We start from the raw sequence: 19756 nt of genomic DNA, 5'->3' as shown, positions 1-19756 counted from the left end.
CTTATCTCCTCGTGGCATGGAACAGAGTGCTCTCTCTGACCACAGAGATGGTGGGTAAATAATTGCTAACATTGTGGCTTTCTTGTCAAACCTCATCCAAGTCCATCACCATTGGTCTCTGTACCAGACTATACTGCCCTTTCTTCATGAACCCTTGTAACAAATCCTAATAAACTTGAAATTTGTCCTTCTGAGGAAATCTAGTTCTGGGGTAAAGTGCCCAGTATTTTCATTTGTCCTACTCTTATATTAGTTTTCCTGCTAGAGAACCGATTTATGGTTATAGTAATAGACAATATTCTATTTCAATACATAGAAAAATTGCTAAGATACAATAGAAGTGTATAATTTTTAAGTCTGCTTGTCGCTAACAGACATACCAGTTAATTTTATATAACTTGATGCAATATTTGTTAGATTTGTTTTTGAGAGCTGTAACCTGGTGTTCATATAGTTTTCTATTGTGAGCCAGTATATTGTGTTAATACAATCAACAACAATGTGTTTATGGTTATGTGCCTTTAGAGTCATATTTTCCATAGATCTACTACAAAGTATATTTAAAAGGTTTTTTTACTGAATAATATTTTCTTTCAACTACTTGAATAGTCTGTTATCTTCTAAGAGAAAAATACACCAAAATTATGAATACCACCTGACGAAAGAAATTTAGAGTTTAATTTGGTCAGTAAGTGTGTCTTATACACATCATGGGGAAGGAGTAATGGTTTCACAGGTCTTTGAACCAAATTCCTGCATGGAAAGAATATGTTTCTGCTTTCTCAAGGCAGCTAATAAAAATCTTTTGGTCTTCTCCAATATGATTAAATTACAGTCCAATTTCAGGCACTGAATTAACCTCACACAAAGAGCTTAGAATTTTGTGTGCAGTCACTTCCATTATCCTTCAGAAATGGAATTATTGCTGGTGAAGAAGCATAACCTTATATATAGTGCCAGAGGATCTAATAAAACTACATTTGAATAACAAGAAAGGGCAATGATGACATTTGAATAGTCAGAATAACTACCAGTGAGAAAATGGAAATGGGTAGTATTGAAAAGAAAATGAAAACTCATAATAGCATGTTTATATACTATTTATTGAATCATGAAATTGATTATATTTTGTGAACAGATCTGGACTGACTTAAAGTGATAGGCTTTACGATGATTATTACAATGTCATAATAGAAGCTATGTGGCTAAATTGTTTTTGGTGAAGCATATGTGAGTGACAGTGAGCAGTGTGGGAAATTCTTTCTGGTTATGATTAAATTTTTTTAAATGCTTTCTTGAGTATGGGTAGAATCTATGATGTGCAGAGGATCATGGGGACAGCATGTCATGTATACAAGCACAACTGGATTGTCTGAAGTTAAACAAATGTTCCCATAACTCACTATAAAACTTTTTCTGACTTCATTATGCTTTTGATTTGTAGCTGGTAAAATTTTCTTGGAGTGGTCTACTTGTCATTGCTCCTGATACTATCTCATGGCCTTCCATTTATAATTGAGCTAACGTGTAACTTAAAAGAAAAGACAAATTCTGAATATTTAGTTCTTCCACCCATAATGGTGGTCATCATTAATTTATGGCCACAATGTTTGAGGATCGATCAAAAGTGTGGTAGACACATGTCATATTGTTCTTGACACTTGCTGAATGATAAATGGATTGGACAAATGATAGGAGATTGGGTACAAGAATTAATTCTCTCCTGATTTTTATGGAGGGGGTGCTATTTGTCTTTAATAGGTTTTAGTCATTTCTTATAGCATAACCATCTGCTGTGACACAAATATATTGTGGTAATCATACTCTTAAGATAACTGGTTATTTTGGGGCCCTGTTTAGTATTCTACTGAAATAGAGCTATAATCTATCTCTGGGTTTTCAAATTGCTAAGGAATTTGTGAAGTCCAAATATAGCTATCTAGCAATGAGCAGTCATTTAGCTCAACTGTCTTTTTTTTGACACCTATGGAGTCAGAATATAGAACTTAGTCTAAGACTTGAGTACAAGTCTGAGTGTGTTGTATTTGCTCTGCATGTCCCTGCTTGATGATGAAAAAGAAACATACCCATGGCAGCTTGCTTACTGGTTGATATTGAAACATGATCATCAATTTCTGCATGTTTGTTTCAATGTGGAAAGTTAAAATTAGGAAAAAAAGGCTCATTTGCACTTAATGATTTTTATAACATTTGTTACTATTTCCGATTTGGCTAAATCTATCTGTGATTCACAAAGATTGTAAGAAAACAACTGCTAAGAATATCTTTCTTCTGCATATGATAGAAATCCTTATCTATTTGTAACCTCAAATTAAGAGGTTAGAATAAACACAAATAGTTTGAAAATGCAAATCAAATTCATGAATACTTATGGTATTAGTGACTCTTTCATGGCACGTATGTGAAGTTATGTATAAAAAAAATGGAAACAGCATAATGCTATAGAAGTGGAAAGAGGACTGGACTGGAGATTTCAGAGGCTTGGACTCTTGTCCTGGCCTGCCAAACTGGCTGTTGGGTGACATCTGAGGCTGAGTTTCCTTATCTGTAAAAAGAAGGTATCAACATAGCTAGTATTTAAGATTACTAAGCACCGAGATTATGTGAAACATAATGTCTAAAGTTCTACTACATTTACATAGCGTGTTAGACATGTATAATCTCATTTTCTCTCTGACACTTAAATACTACGTAATGATCAACTTGTATGATATGTATAGTATAGATTTCTTCAAGAACATGAGTAGCAATGACTACTATAACAGAAATGCTTAACAATTTCCCAGTAACTCAACCAGATATTGTCAAAGTGCTTATTTCAAATTTTCATAGCTCAAATTGAAGAGAGTGTTATCAATAGCCTATAGATAAATATAGTAGGTGGGCATGACTAAAATTAAATGACAACATCTGGTGAAACGCAAAGTGCTACCTGCCAGCCAACAGATGCCAGATCAACAAAAGTTCCATTTGAACAGCTTTAACTAGGCTAGGCTTTCTCAATTCAAGCAGTATTGACATTTGGGGCCAGGTCATTCCTTATCATGGGTGGGAGTGGGATTGTCCTGTCCATTGTAAAATGTCTGGCATAATCCCTAGTCACTGTTATTGGTGTTCTAAGTAAAATAAAGGTACGGTGTGGTCAAATTTGAAATATACTATGTAAAACCAAGTTTTAAAACGATTTTAATTGCAGAACTTTTCAGAGCCAGTTATATAGCTAACATGTGTTATACACATCAAATATAGGATATAAAATATAATTCTGACTTCTTAAAATAATCTGTCATATTTTTCTTGAAGTACCTACTTGAACTAAGGTTCCAATAAATATATTTTGGGAAATGGTGATCTATCCAGTTTGAAAGCCAAATATACAAAAACATGGCTTGTACCCTCTTCCCCTCCTCCTTCTCCCTACCCCTTCACTGGTACTTGGTGAAAGGGATGGGTGACTTAGTAAAAGGGCAGCTAGTACTGTGAGGAGCCTGAGTTGTTGGTAAAAGGGGAAAGTAGATATGTGGAAAAGCCAATGCCATTTTCTTGATGGGTAGCCCAAGCCTCAATACCAAATTCCAAGAATCTGAAGAACAATTGATTATAAACTGTGTTGACCATAGTAAAGCATTTAACTGCTGCTTCCCCAGGAAGAGAAATGGGTTCTACATCACCAAGGAAAGGACAACCCTTACTTCAAACGCGTGAATAGATCCCTGGTTGTAACAAGATTCCCTAAGGCCTATCCCTTCCAACAATAAAATGATGATTTCAGTACATCCAAAATTCTTAAAAATAGACTTTTGTTTTGTGGCTTATATGTGATTCTTAGTCTAAGGAGAGAGAGAGGAAAAATGGGCAAAATGTTTCTTTTTATTCTCATCATGGCTCAAAATGTTGCTTTTAAGTAGAGTGAACATTGAAATAAAATGGTCTATATTCCAAAATACTCATTCATGTTCTCCAAAATTTTTATATATATTCATGTATTTTTGGGATATAGATAATTGGCTCCAGTGTCTACGGTTTGTCAGTTCTAACCTTAATTTCTGTAAACAGTGACTAAGTGATATTAAAATTGCTTACTGAGAGGCTCCATGCTATTCTATCCTTGGGAAAAGAAAATTCTTTGCTAATGTGTTATCTAGGTACTGTTTTGTTGTTGTGAAATAGAGATAATAAGCAAAAGCACATATGCCCCAAGAAAAGTCAAGCCCAGAACCTCTCAGAGATTTACTTTCATGCATCTTGGGTCTCCGAATCATATTATCCAGGCACTTAAGAATTAGCATGGCTCTATCCTCATGGGGTTAATTTACGTAGACTAAGGAGATGCAAAGTATGAAACAGGTTGCCTTTGCTGTAATCATACATTTCCACTGGGAGATCTTAATTGGCAACAAGTAAAATTGCTCTGCATGAATTCTCAGTGGTGGACACCACATAAAATAAGAACTGTGATATGTTTTCTTTTTTTAAAAATCCCATCAAGAGAAAAAGAGACTATCGCTGGGGGACAGAATGGATAGCAAACAAAGAGAGAGCTCGGTGTTCTGCAAGAGCAATAAAAGCCCTGAAAGTAAAACCTCTTGCTATGCCAACTCAATAACAGCACATGGTTTCCCAGCTCTGCATTCAGGTCTCACTCTGCTGAAGTCAAAGAAGGCCAGGGGTAGCAAGCTTTACATAATTTTCGCCTCCTCTCAACCCTTGAGCTGGATTTCTATCATAGCTGTATTCAGGGCAAGTGTAAGCACGAGGGCCACCCTGGAAACCCATCATTGTCACTTCTCAATTACCCACCAGGCGTTGTTTCAGAGATGCAGCCAGTCCCAGACCCCTGCCAAGATAAGAGTCTTGCCTCTAAGTCGTGCCCTCTGCCCAGCCCTAGGGAGAATAAATAAGGGCTCTGGAAATTGGGTATTGTCACATGTTTCAACAGTTATGTCATCCGTGAGCAGTGATGGGGAGGGCTATGGGCTGAGCTGTTTCCCAAAGGATGCTTATTATAGACTGACTGTTCTGCTTTATAGAAGCAAAGGAACATGTAGGCTTCTTTTTATTAGCTCTGAAACCCCTGATGAAATGACACAACTGTCTTGAAGGTGACTTGCTCAGCAATAGAAGGGGCTTGTAGAACTAAGTCCAGAAAGATATCTGTATTGACTGAAACAGAAGATCACCCAGGTTCATATTTGACCTGATAATTTAGGATTTATCAACATTATAATTTATCTAGGTGATCTGTTTGGTGTACATGGTTTATCTACTTTGGGGGTTGCCTAGTGTTTGAACACAGGTCTTCCAGAACAAGGAGATATGAAAAAGGTCAGATTGAAACTCTACAGGAGCTTTATGTGTCTGATTCCCTGTTTCTTATCAAATCTGCCCACGCTTCTATTTTTTTTTTTTTGAAGGGACATCCTAATCCAGTAGAGAACACACACTTAGGTCCTAACCCAATAAATGTATAAAATAGACTATTTAAAATCATATGGGTTGCATTTCATCCTCTTTACCCCAAATCTGGTTTGCAAAAAATGAACATACGTTTACTGTAAAACACGTGTTTTTTTTTTTAGAGACTCTCCTTCAAATGTCTAAAAGTTTCCCCAAGAAGTTGGTGTTTTGATCTGAGTCCTGAGTAGGAGCAGCTCTAGTGGAGTGAAGGCCGATGAAGAATTGCTTACTGAATAGATTGAATTTGAACTGCCTGTAAGGATTTTAGTATAACTATGCATATGATGATGGGAAATTCAGGTCTAGAGTTCTTTATAGTTAATATATAAACTGCAGTATGGATAGAGGCATTAGATTAACCTACAAAGATATAAAATTGCCCTCTAATGTAGCTAAGGAAATATCCTTACTTCACAGATGGATTTACTGCAGCCATGGGAAGCTTGAGTTGAATAATGTCGTATAAGTAGGTCCACAGATGATTTGAAAATAATTCAACTTGTAATTTAAACAGGTTTATAATTTTCAAGAAACACTCTCAAAGTACCCAACATATTTCAACATCAATAGGATTTGGGGGTCACCCAGAGAAATTTACCACTATTTAATCGAAAAACATTTGGCTTGAAATATGTTTGTTATTTTTAGATCCATGCTTATCTTAATATGACGGCCAGAAACCTAATGTGATTTATTTATCTGAAATTAAAATAAAGAGCCTCGAGCAAAAGGCATTTTGCAGATTTATTTGGGGTAATAAAGATCACAAATATGCCCTACTAAGTTGAAAGAAGGGGAACTCCAGCAGGCAAACATATAAATGACCGTTCAACAGAGATGTATGTGTTCAGGCCGACGTGCATCAACAGTAGGAATGACAAAGTGCCTTTGGTTTTTTTTGTTGTTGTTTTGTTTTTTTGGAAGGAGGAATGAAATGGATAATTTACCATGGCCTTCTATTTAATTTAAATTTTAATGGAAAAATAAACAAACAAACACTAACTTGTTAGTGCATGAGCATACTTTTGATGTTTTTTAAGGGGGATTGGATTTTAGGATTTAACTTTATTTGTATCTCTATATGGGTAACTGGAGTTAAAAGCAGTAACTTTTTTGCTTAAGCCCCACTCCCCATTTTTTTTTACCTTTCCATATTCAGAGGCCTGGAAGGGAGTTCTAGCACCCCATTTTCATACCCCGCCCTTAACTCCAGGGAGAGGTATTTGGGCCTCTCTGAAAACAGGAAATACAAAATGGAATTTTTTCCCCCCTCAAAGTCTATAATGATGACGCATTGTATACTTTTGTACTATATTACAAATTAGACCTCAAAAATAATCCCACAAAGAACTGAGGATGGAAAGGTGCCCTGAATCAAATAATCGGGAATAGGTTGATGAAACTATAAAGTAGTTGGTAGCAAGCACACCTTAGATAGCTCAGGGCAGAGAAAACTTCTAAGAATGTGAACGTCTGTTGCAGGGTTGGTTGAGGTCAACAACCTGTGGCTGGTTTCCTGGCCCCGAAGCCCTCATGAGTTTGCTTTACTGGAACCTGACTTACTTGTTGCTCAGGGTTTACCCTGTACTGAACACTCACTGAATAAGTATTATATACTGGAGTGCCAAAAAAAGCACACATTTTAAAAGGTGTTATCTATGTGTTACTTTTCGAAGTTGAATTGAATTACGGTAGCGATGTGTAGTATGACATTTGCTCAAAAGATGGCATTAATCAGATGAAGGCTAGCATCGTCATTTATTGTATTACAATTTTAATACAGTTTTTTTTTCCTTTTTTAAAATGTGTATACATTTTTTGGCACCCTCTGTATGTACCCTATGAAGATTATTATAGATTTTTCACTGGATGTAAATGTCTGCCTCATAGAGAAGAAGCACTGTAGCTTTCAACTTTGCATTACTACCTTAACCAGCTTTTACTAGTAGGGAGATCTCTCTCTTAGACCTGGGGATGCTCTGTATGTTGTTGCCTTTCCTCTCCACTTCCCAATTATGAGGCCAACACTTCAACAAAATACACCAAATAGGTGCCGAACAGTGGCTCTATCCTTACCCTCAGTGACCTCTGCACCAGTTCTAACCATACAGCTCTCAATCTCAGTCTGTCTTATTTCCTAATTATCTCCTGGTGGGTTTTGTAGTCTTAAGGTCTTTGACCTGTAGGATCACGTCTTCTCATTCCCCATATCCCTCCTAGTGCTTAGCATATGACATAGAACTTGAAAATAAAACTTTGCCTATCTTGAAAGCATAGAGACAGCTGGAAGTGTGCTTTAGTTATCTTTACACTTAAGTTACTTAGCACGTTATAGATGCTCAATGCATTTCTTAAGCCATTGAAGGAATGTGTGATGATTCAACAAGAGAATTGACTAAAGGAGCATGTGTTCATTAGCAATGAGCCCGCCTTTTTTGGGAAGACCATGTAAGAAACAAGTCAAGCAAGTATAGCAAAGTCATTTGTCTCCGTGACGTGAAAATGCTGAATGGGATTCACAGTTTCAAGGTAGTTACTGTTAGGACGTTAAAGATGGAATATTTAATGAAAATGTCAACAAGTTAGTGGTATGTAAAGCAAGGAAGAATGCTTGTTTCACTATACTCGTTTATGCTGCTTTCAAAATTCAGTCATAAAGAAGTCTTAATGCATGTCGTGTTTGCATGATGGGCCATTATGTATCACGTGGAAGGCTCTAACCAGTAACAATAATAAAGTGCGTATTTCTGCCTCCAGTTTTACTCCATTTATCTACCAATTTTATCTTCAGCTGCAAACAACCTCATCAATAGAAGAAATGAAAACATATGTCATAATTTTTAAAGAAAGGATTTAAGAGGAGACTGTGGTAGGTAAACAAATAAATAGTAAATTGATGATAAAAATCAAGGCCTAAAATAGTATGGTATTTTTCCCCCCAACTGCGAATAAAGTCAGTTAGAGAAAAATTAAAGACACAAAGACCAAACTCCTTTTAAAAATAGAATCATGGCTTAACCTGAAAGCCTACAAAGGTGGTGTTTACAGAGAAGGTCTCGAGAATTTTGGCAAGATGGACATACACTTGAAGTCAGAGGGGAATTCAAAATAAATGATGACATAGACTGCCAAATGGAGGGTGAGTTGTCAAAGGATTGATTAGTGGCATGGATGACAGTGTGGGGAAATTAAGTAAAAAGGTGAAAAATGAGAACAACCAGCGACTAAAGTAAATTGTCATTTTATTAGCTAAGTGCTTTAGATAACCTAGTTACTCATAAGGGGTACTTTTTATCTCCTAAAATATTATTAATATGCATTCTAGCCCAGGTGGGACTGGTATTTGGAGGCATACCGGTACATTCGGGTTCTCTGTTCTGATTGGTTGGTGACTGTTGTACTGTTGCTAAGTTCTAAAAATATCCCTGGTGTATTCCGTGCAGTGTGGAGCTCAAGTCCTGAGTCTACCCCTTACTGCGTAGTTCTGGGAAAGTCATTTAGGCATTCTGGACCTCTGTTTCCCATTGGTAACGAGACAGGGTTGAAGTAAGTGATTTTAGCAGCCCTTGCTTTAGAGTTAACAATCTATAATTCTTACCAGTTATCTTGGTAGGACAGTTGAAAGGTTGGGTGATGACGCTAGAGGAGAAGTGATAGATACATAGAATTATGGATAGTTGGAAGTGACAGTTTCCCTTCCTGAACGAAGGCAAAAAAATATTTTGTGTGTATCTAGTTTTCTTTAAGCTCTAACTCTTGGGCTGTGTCTTGGCATTGAACATTCCAGAGGTAATAAAACAGCATGCTGGCAGACTCAGGGCACCAGAGCAGAGCCAGAATCTGTGCCCACTTTCAAAAGGTTTTCCAGGAAATTGTTCTATTGAATAATGTTTAAGTTTCCACAGAAGCTATGAACACAGCACGGGGCAAAAACGAAAGTCAATTGCACAACATTAAAAAAAAAGAAAAGAAAAAAAAAGAAAAGGGCAGCTCTGGGGTTTTGGTCCCTATTAAGGGAAATTGCATTGTCTTATGATGTTTCTTTAATATTCCCTGGAGATTCACATTCTCAGTGGCTAATTGAAAGTCAGAATTTGTATTTACCTGGATTTATTCATGTTTCTTATCTAATTGATTTTCCTGTATCTCTGCTCTGCAAATAAAGATATGAATGGGGCAGTTACAGAAAGCTGCTCTAAAAGAGAGATTCTTTGGATCAGACACACAGTTTAGGATTTTGACCTTTGGGACCGTTTGTTACCAAGATGATATAATTGAAAATATACCAAAAGTTACATCTATCCAATAATACCTTTCCCACTGGACTGCCTGGAATTCTCATGCTTGAAATAAAGGAAATTGGGTGCCCAAAAAATCACCTTTGAGATCTGTACTTACCACCTAAGAAGAGTCCTAGCATTACTCTCTTTGCTCCTTGTAATATCAAGGATTAGTTTGCCAAATTCTATAGCTGTGGAAATCTGAGTCCTGGAAATTTTTTTAGCAAAGTCAAGGATGTTTAGAATTGAATTAGAATGGAAGAATATTGAAAATATTACAGTACAAAGCTCAATATTTCTATTTCTAGCCACATGTGTCCTTACCAATCCAGATTTTCTGCATTACTCATTATTCCTATATATATATATACTCTCTCGTTGGATTGGACTGCATTCCAGACAAGTCCTACCATCCCTCAAGGGACAGCCTAGATCCTCCTGATCTATAGCTCCTCAGGCCAATTCCTCAGCTGGCCTAGGCACCATTCCACACCCCATCCCCACCCCCCATGCACACCCAAACTTGAAACTACTATACATGTATACATAGTGATTTACATCCTGTAAAAACTCCAAAATGATTCCAAGTACCTTAATTTTGACTGTACAAATATCATCAGCACCTGGCTTTCCTTTCTATTCTATATCAAATGGTGGCAAACATGATAGGTGTTCAGGGTTGAACATAATAGGAATTCAGCTAATATATTGACTGATTTTCTTGAACAGGGGAATTAAAAGTTCTATGTTGTACTTTTGCTAATAATACCATATCAAGAGTATTTATCTCTGTCAGGTAAGGATATTACAAACCAGGGAGTGTCCAGTGACTAAAATGGAATGAGGTGCAGAATACTAAATTAATAATGGTAAGAAGAATTAGAGATGTTTAGTTTGACAAATAGATAACTAAGGGATAGAACTGATGATTGTTTCTAAAATGTAGTAAGTTGTGTTGTGGAGAGGGATTAGCTGCAGCGTCCTAGGATATTCCTGAGGAAAGAACTGGTAAACCAATTGTCTAAGTTAGAACCTGAGAGACGGTTACTCGGCACTAGGAAGGAATGTTCTAACACTTACTATCTCTAATGTGGAAAAGAGAGTTCCTGAGATAGTGAGCTCTGTACCACTGCTAGAGTCAAAGCAAAAGCTGGGTGGCCATCGTTCAGATGTCACGTACAACAGATTCTGTTGTACAGAATGGATGGGAATAGTGCAGACTCCCCTCGTGTTGCATGATTCATCAGCTGGCTTTCTCTATCTGGCCCCAATGCTGCCATCGGTAGTTCTACTTGGAAAGCCCATTTCCTTTTCTGTGTACCATCCTTTTGAAATAATTGAAGACAGTTTTACAGCTTTTTCCTCAGTCTTCACTTTTACAAAGGAAGCAATGTAGGTTCTTCCGTTGTTCCTCATACAATTTATTTTTCACACCCCACTGAATTCTGCCCACCTACTGGACATATTCTAGTTTGTCAGTTTTTCTCTTAACATATGGGGCTCTACTATAAACATAATACATTTTATAATGGCCAGATTACAAATCCAGTTACAGTCACGCTTTGAGAGAAGATTGCTATTCTAATTTTATGATTTTTTCCTCCAGTGGTACTAATTGTTAATAACCTTTAGGCAAAATACCTAAAATTCCAGCATTGCATCATGCATATCCAGTTACTCTCTTGTGGACTCAAAGAATATAAATCATTATTTCAAGAAAGGGCAAAGAGTGTTTTAAATTTAGACTATCTGTTCTTTTTTTTCTGTACTGCTCCTTTAGTCCCTGACTTTTTTTTTTTTTAATTGCCTTCCTTGTCTTGTTTCACATCTTCTTTTCCCTAATGCCAAGGCTTTATTTATGGTTAAGAGGTCAGATCCAAATTAACAATTACAAGTAAATTAGGTCATTTCTGACCTTGGTAAAACTTTTATTGGATAATTACTCTGACCTTCAGAAGGAAGAAGGGAGTGAGCTTCAGATTGTCACTGAAATGAACAATTATTAATTTGACATTTATAATTCCAAGGTTAACGAATAATCTTAGAAGGATTAATGTTAGAAATAAGAAACAAAGTTCATCAGAAAATAGTTATCTAGAACACAAAGTGAATGGAACTATTGGATGTTCTACTGAAGACAGATTAAAGTTGGGTATTATAGATGTTCGTCATGAAGCACATTTGGATCTTTCCAACTTCAGCTGTAGTATGACAGTGGTTTATGCATTTTATAAAAGAAGATCACTTTTGAAGATGCATTATGCTAAGAGTTTCAGATCTTTTATTTTGGAAATCCAATCCAATGCCGCTTTTTTGTGCTTCTGTCTCTCCCTCCCCTGCTACCCCATATCTCTGAGAGGTTTATTTCTGGCCCGTTTATTACATTAGCAGGCAAGTTTAGTTTTCTTGCTGGATGCTAAACCATTGTTATAGGAGTTCCATTTCCAGGCAGTTTTAAATTAGAGCCATTATTTTCCTCCTCATAATTTTAAAGTTAACATTTGAAAATCACTTTCAACTTTTACTTCCAACTTTGGCTAACAGCTGAAAAATGATGGTGTGAAGTTTGCATTCATCTTTGTCACGTTGGTGAAAGTCTTGCAATAAATATAGTGTAGATTATTTTTCCTGTCAAATGCTGCTAGACATTGTAGTAAATGAATTAGCTGGGACTGTTGTCAGATGGATGTCCTGATATTGTCACAGAGAAGGCATGAGCTGAGATCGGGAGAAAGGCAAAAGCTGATTCACTTGTCAGCAGGAAACCTTCTGAGGGGATCAGTTAGGGTGTCTTGGGAAGATCATTTTGGAAACCAGATAGGTAGATATGAGAGAAGGCTGCTGACGTTTATGAGCCAATGAGCTCTTTTTCCCAAGGAACATCCAACTCAACTCTGTAGTGGGTTGGAAATGTGAGTGCTCTAGATATAGGGATGATATAAGGCCATGTTATCAAGCAGTGAGAAGAAATTTTGAATTTCTGTATGGCTATTTGCATATGTTTATGGGAAAACCACAAAAAGTTCAGAGGTTCAGAATGTCTGGAAGGTTTCCTGCTTTGATTTGAACAAATCAAAGAAGAAAGGGAGGATAAATCCTTACAAAAACTTTCTCATGGGATTTCCAAGAGCTGGTTCCTCATGTAAAGTTAGAATGTGGAACAATCTCATATGTTTCTGTTTGGGAACACATGTAGATATAGTTATCTTGGTTCATAGATAGTCAAAGATTGGTTCCTTGACTGTCCGCTTTCTATTTGAAAACATAGGAGCCTAGCAGTTTCTTGTGGCATCCAAAATGCAGCACGTAGAGGCTTTCACCCATGGAAACAATTGTCATGAAGCGTCACGGCTCCATGCCATCTCTCTCTTGGCAGAGCTGGCAAAGCAGGACCTCTTTGAGGTTAACTTCAAACATTCATAACATGACCCAAACATAGTATTTTTTATTATTAACTGTGATGAGCCTGCCATTAATTTATATGAGCCATTTTAAAAACATTTGTATTTCTAAATTCTCCCACTTCTTGTTAGGTAATAAATTCCATAAACGTAATCCCAACTTTGTGGAATAGGGCTTCCATTTTTTTCGCCTAAACACACCCACGTTTCAAGTGGTGACCCCTTCAATTAGGCATTTTAGGGTTCAATGATAATTTCATGTTTATTCACATTATTTAAAATCTTATATACACAGTCATTTTGTATCTGACACAGAACACTCACAGAGTAGCTCTGGACTCATTTTTGTTTTCTTGATTCTTTTATCTTTATTTAAAATATTTTCTTCCCATCCCTCCATCCCACTTCCCTTTGGCAACCATCATCTTGTTCTCTGTATCTCTGGGCCTGGGCCTATTTCTGTTTTGTTTACTCCTTTTTCTTTTTTAAGATTCCACATATCAGTGAAATCATACAGTATTTGTCTTTCTCCGTCTGACTTATTTCACTTAAAATATTACCCTGTAGATCCTTTAATGTTGTTGCAGATGGCAAGATTTCATTCTTTTTTTATTGCTAAGTAATATTCCTTTGTATATATATGAACTGCATCTTCTTTATCTGTTCATCTATCTATGGACACCTAGGTTGGTTCCATATCTTGGCTATTGTAAATAATGCTGCAATGAACATAGGGATGCATGTATCTTTTTTAATTAATATTTTTGTTTTCTTCGGGTAAATACCCAGAAATGGAATTGCTGGGGTCATATGGCAGCCATAGTTTTAATTATTTGAGGCATCTCCATACTGTTTTCCATAGTGGCTCCACCGATTTACAATCCAACCAGCAGTGCATAAGAGTTCCCTTTTCTTTACATCCTCTCCAACACTTGTTATTTATTGATTTTGTGTGTGTGTGTGTGTGTGTTGTGTGTGTGTGTGTGTGTGTGTGTGTGTGTGTGTTTGGTGATAGCCACTTGGACAGGTATGAGGTCGTATCTCATTGTGCTTTTGATATGTTTTTCCCTGAGAATTAGCAATGTTGAGCATCTTCTTTGGAAAAATGTCTATTCAGGTCCTCTGAACATTTTTTAATTTGATTGTTGTTTTTTGTTGTTAAGAGATGTGAGTTACTTATATATTTTGGATATTAACACATTATCAGATATATCATTTGTGAATACCTTCTCCCATTCAGTAGGTTGTCTTTTGTTTTGTTGATGGTTTCCTTCACTGTGCAATAACTTTTTTTTAATTTATTTTTTTAAATTTATTGGGGTGACAATTGTTAATGAAATTACATAATTTCAGGTGTACAATTCTGTATTACATCATCTATAAATCCCGTTGTGTGTTCACCACACAACTGACCAGAGTCAGTTCTTCCATCACCATATATTTCATCCCCTTTACCCTCATCTCCCACCCCCCACCCCTTTACCCTCTGGTAACCACTAAACTATTGCCTGTGTCTATGAGTTTTGTTTCTCATTTCTTTGTCTTGTTCTTTTGTTGTTTTTGGTTTATATACCACATATCAGTGAAATCATAGGGTTCTCTGCTTTTTCTGTCTGACTTATTTCGCTTAGCATTATACTCTCAAGATCCATCCATGTTGTCACAAATGTTCCTATATCATCTTTTCTTAACGCCGAATAGTATTCCATTGTGTATATATACCACAACTTTTTTATCCATTCATCTATCGAAGGACATTTTGGTTGTTTCCATGTCTTGGCCACCGTAAACAAAGCTGCAATGAACATTGGAGCACACGTGTCTTTATGTATAAATGATTTCAAATTCTTTGGGTAGATACCCAGGAGAGGGATTGCTGGATCATATGGTAATTCTATTTGTAATTTTTGGAGGAACCTCCACACTGCCTTCCATAATGGCTGCACCAGTCTGCATTCCCACCAACAGTGTATGAGGGTTCCTTTTTCTCCACAGCCTCTCCAACACTTGTTGCTATTTGTCTTGTTGATGATAGCCATTCTGATTAGGGTGAGGTGATATCTCATTGTGGTTTTTATTTGCATTTCTCTGATGATTAGTGATGTTGAGTATTTTTTCACATGTCTATTTGCCATTTGTATGTCTGTCCTCTTTGGAGAAATGTCTCTTCAGGTCATCTGCCCATTTTTCAATTGGGTTGTTTGTTTTTTTGTTGTTGAGTTTCATGAGTTCCTTGTATATTTTGGATATTAGACCCTTATCGGAGGAACTATTTGCAAAAATCTTCTCCCATTCAGTCGGTTGCCTCTTTATTTTGTTGATGGTTTCTTTTGCTGTGCAGAAACTTTTAAGTTTCATATAGTCCCATTTGTTTATTTTAGCTTTTACTTCCATTGCCTTTGGAGTCAAATTCATAAAATGCTCTTTGAACCTAAGGTCTATAAGTTTAGTACCTATGTTTTCTTCTATGCAGTTTATTGTGTCAGGCCTTATGCTTAAGTCTTTGATCCATTTTGAATTAATTTTGGTACATGGTGACAGATAACAGTCCAGTTTCATTCCTTTGCACGTGAAGCCCTTTGCTCTACGTTCAGGAACACGACAGGGCTGTCCCCTATCACCTCTGCTTTTCAACATAGTGTTGGAAGTCCTTGCCAGAGCCATCAGGCAAGAGAAAGAAATAAAAAGCATACTAATTGGAAATGAAGAAATTAAAATATCACTCTTTGCAGATGACATGATGCTATATATAGAAAACCCTAAAGACTCCACCAAAAAGCTGTTAGAAACAATCAACGAATACAGTAAAGGTGCTGGCTACAAAATCAACGTACAAAAGTCCATTGCATTCCTATGTACTAACAATGAAATCTCTGAAAAAGAAATACAAAAAACAATTCCCTTTGTAATTGCAGCAAAAAGAATAAAATACCTAGGAATAAATTTAACCAAGGATGTGAAGGATTTATATGCTGAAAACTATAAGACATTTTTGAAAGAAAAATAAGATGACACAAAGAAATGGAAAGATATTCCATGCTCATGGATTGGAAGAATCAACATAGTTAAAATGGCCATATTACCCAAAGCAATATACAGATTTAATGCAATCCCCATCAAAATCCCAATGGCATTTTTTAAAGAAACAGAACAAAAAATCATCAGATTTGTTTGAAACCACAAAATACCCCGAATAGCCAAAGCAATCTTAAGAAAAAAGAACAATGCTAGAGGTATCACACTGCCTGACTTTAGCTTGTACTACAGGGCTACAATAATAAAAACAGCATGGTATTGGCAGAGAAACAGACACATAGACCAATGGAATAGAACTGAGAACCCAGAAATAAAACCACATAAATATGGACAGATAATTTTTGACAAAGAAGCTAAAAACATACAATGGAGGAAAGACAGCCTCTTCAATAAATGGTGCTGGGAGAATTGGATAGCCACGTGGAAAACTTTTTATTTTTATATAGCCCCATTTGTTTATTTTTTCTTTTGTTCCCCTTGCCTGAGTAGACATATCCAAAAAGATATTGCTAAGACTGATGTTGAAGAGCTTACTGCGTATGTTTTCTTCTAGAAGTTTTATGGTGTCAGGTCTTACATTTAAGTCTTTAATCCATTTTGAGTTTATTCTTGTATATGGTCCAGTTTCATTTTTTTTTCATGTATGTGTACAGTTTTCTCAACACCACTTATTGAAGGCACTGTCTTTATCCCATTGTACATTCTTGCCTCCTTTGTTGTAGACTAATTGACCATATAAGTGACAATTTATTTCTGGGCTTTCTATCCCATTGATCTATGTATCTGCTTTTATGCCAGTACCATATTGTTTTGGTTATTTTAGCATTGTAGTATAGCCAAAGAAATCTTGAGAAAGAACAAATTGAGAGGCATCACGCTCGCTGATTTCAAACCAAATTCATTTATGGTTTAAACCAACGTATACTTCAGTGTTATGATAGAAGTTCTAGTCTTGGGCTTGCCACTCTGTAATCCTGAGTAAATCATTCAGACACTTGACCCTTCATCTGTACAGCAGAAATTTGAGCTGAAATTCCTTTTCAGCTCTAAAGATCTTTTGAATTTGTGACCATTTAGAAAAATGTAGACTATGGAGCTTACATGGGACGATTACTGACATAAAAGTCAAATCAAATAACCATTTTAAAAATCATAATTAATATTTTGGAGGAGGAATAGCAGGAAGTTTTAGAAACATAGACAAATTGTGAAATGAGACCTTCTAAAGTGGGCTGCAGAATTATTATTTGTGGGTGGTAAAAAGAAAGCTTTTTCTTTTTTAAGCTTATTTTTTCTCTGTCTTCTCCAAAAAGCATTCCCTTATTCGCTACTGAAAATGGAGCTCTCCATATTCTGTATGTCCACAAAATTTGACATGTGTATGCAGTAGAGAACTTACCGTATTTTGCCATGTATAATGCACACTTTTTTGCCAAAATTTGTGAGGGAAAAATAAAGATGCGCATTATACATAGATTGTACTAATTCTGTATCTATATAAATGTTTTTAATTATTTTATTTATGCTTATGAGTTAAAAGTGTAACTCTAGAAATCAATAATGACATGTATGCAAAATAATACCCTGGAATATGATAATCGGTTTTGTTGAACTTACGATGAACTTGCAATGATGAAGAGTTCTTGGCCTTCTATATCGTAAATTTGTTACCACTACATAAAATTTCTTGTGCCTTGTATGTGTTCTTCTGTTTTCTAATTATTCATTATATAAAATTTATTTTACCACAATGTGTTAAAAAATAAATGCTAAGATTCCTTTATAATACAAAAACCAAATACCTAAATGAAAACAAATAAATATTTGAATTAAAAAATTAAAACAAGACATTCTTTTCCCTGAAAGGTTGGGCCAAAAAATGTGGGTGTGCATTATACAGAGGAGGACATTACACACAGCAAAATACGGGATTTCATTCTAACTGTTACAGATAATTTACTAACATCTCTATCTGCCTTGGTAACTAGTAAGCTCCTGAAAGAAGAAATTGTGTCTGCTCATCTCTTCACCTGGTTCCTAACCATCTAGAATTGTTTGAATGAATGTGGATATATGAATGGTCACGTGTGGCCATGGATGGTCATGGATAGATGGCCATGGATGGACAGTCATGGATTCAGAGCTCTCTCACTGGTGCCAATGCTGAAGCAGCAGAAGCTCTGATTTGAATGAACAAGGCGATCAGTCCACCACTTGCTGTGTTTCTATACGTCCTAGACTCTGGTTCTTGGTTTAGTTTATCTTTATTCTCCTTCCTCTTTTTCCATTACTGCCTTTGTCCTTTCTAGTGGAAGTCTTCTACTTTACCTCTCATATTTAGTGTGATGGAAGCCTTATAAACCACATATTCAGAGGGATTCATTTATATACTGTATTACTCAAATGTACATACTATGTACCACCCCTATCCAACATCCTCCACTCACTGTGTCCATGTGACATGTTCACACCCTAAATTCATCTTCTGACCTTCATATTTCATAAGACCTAGTATCAATTTGGGTGTCTTTATCTCCCTGGTCATCTATCTTCTGTTAAACTAAATCATTACCTCCCTAATAGCTTGTCTCCTGTTTCCTGGATCAGTGATATTTAGAAGGAAGATATGGCATTTTGATCTCTTTCATGGGTCTTTTCCTAAGAATCTTTCTCATCGACATCCCTGCTGGGTCCAACTCAACATTCCTAAGACTGCCCTCCTGTCTGTCATTGTCTATGAAGAGCAGTGTGGCAAATACAAAGCTTGAAATGAAACAACAGTAACACTTGACTATATGCTAGTATTCGTCTAAGCACTTTACAAATATCAGCTCATTTCATCTTTATAATTCTATGAGGTTTAGTATTTGAAAAGACATTTTATAGATGAGGAAAGTGAAGCACAGACCATTAACTAGTCTGGTCTGAGGGTTGGGTCCTTCATCCTTATCTTAAACATTCAGTGAGTTGTTAATAAATATTTCCAGCTCTATCCTTATAGGCACCTAATAGGATTGCAACTCCTGCTCCCTTATTGTTAGGAATGGTTTGTATTACTCATTCTGACCAATAGTTGGTGAGCAGAAGTGACATTTCAAGTTTAAGCATTTAATTGTAGATGTACAATCCTCCAACATAGTTTTTTGTTTTGGTATGACAACCAGCAGTGCTCAAGATAATGGTTTGTCTAAAGCTAGGTCATAGAATGATTGCCATGAGCAGAGGTCTCTGCCAATATACAATATGAGGAAGAAATATGCCTTCATGGCAAACCACAGATGTCTAGGGGGTGGTCTTTTACTATAGTGTCACCTACTCTATCCTGAGTCCATATACAGGCCAAATACTATAAAGGCAGAAGAGATTCTCTGTGGTACCTAGAATATGTTTCCTAAAAAATAATAATTTATTATAGTGCTATCTTATTTATTTTATTTTATTTATTGGGGTGACAATGGTTAGTATAATTACATAGGTTTCAAGTGTACAATTCTGTAATATGTCATCTATATAATCACTTGTGTGCTCACCACCCAGACTGAGTTCTCCTTCCATCACCAC

At 36.3% G+C, this 19756-nt stretch overlaps 1 protein-coding gene across 2 annotated transcripts in view; it reads left to right on the top strand.

The window, feature by feature from the left end:
- The window catches only part of NCKAP5 (NCK associated protein 5), an 834652-nt gene that overhangs the window by 244474 nt on the left and 570422 nt on the right, over positions 1–19756 (top strand). The window lies entirely within an intron of this gene.

Source organism: Rhinolophus hipposideros (genome assembly GCF_964194185.1).
Source record: "Rhinolophus hipposideros genome assembly, chromosome: 6".
Classification (NCBI taxonomy): domain Eukaryota; kingdom Metazoa; phylum Chordata; class Mammalia; order Chiroptera; family Rhinolophidae; genus Rhinolophus; species Rhinolophus hipposideros.
This window is presented reverse-complemented; position numbering and strand designations above follow the sequence as displayed.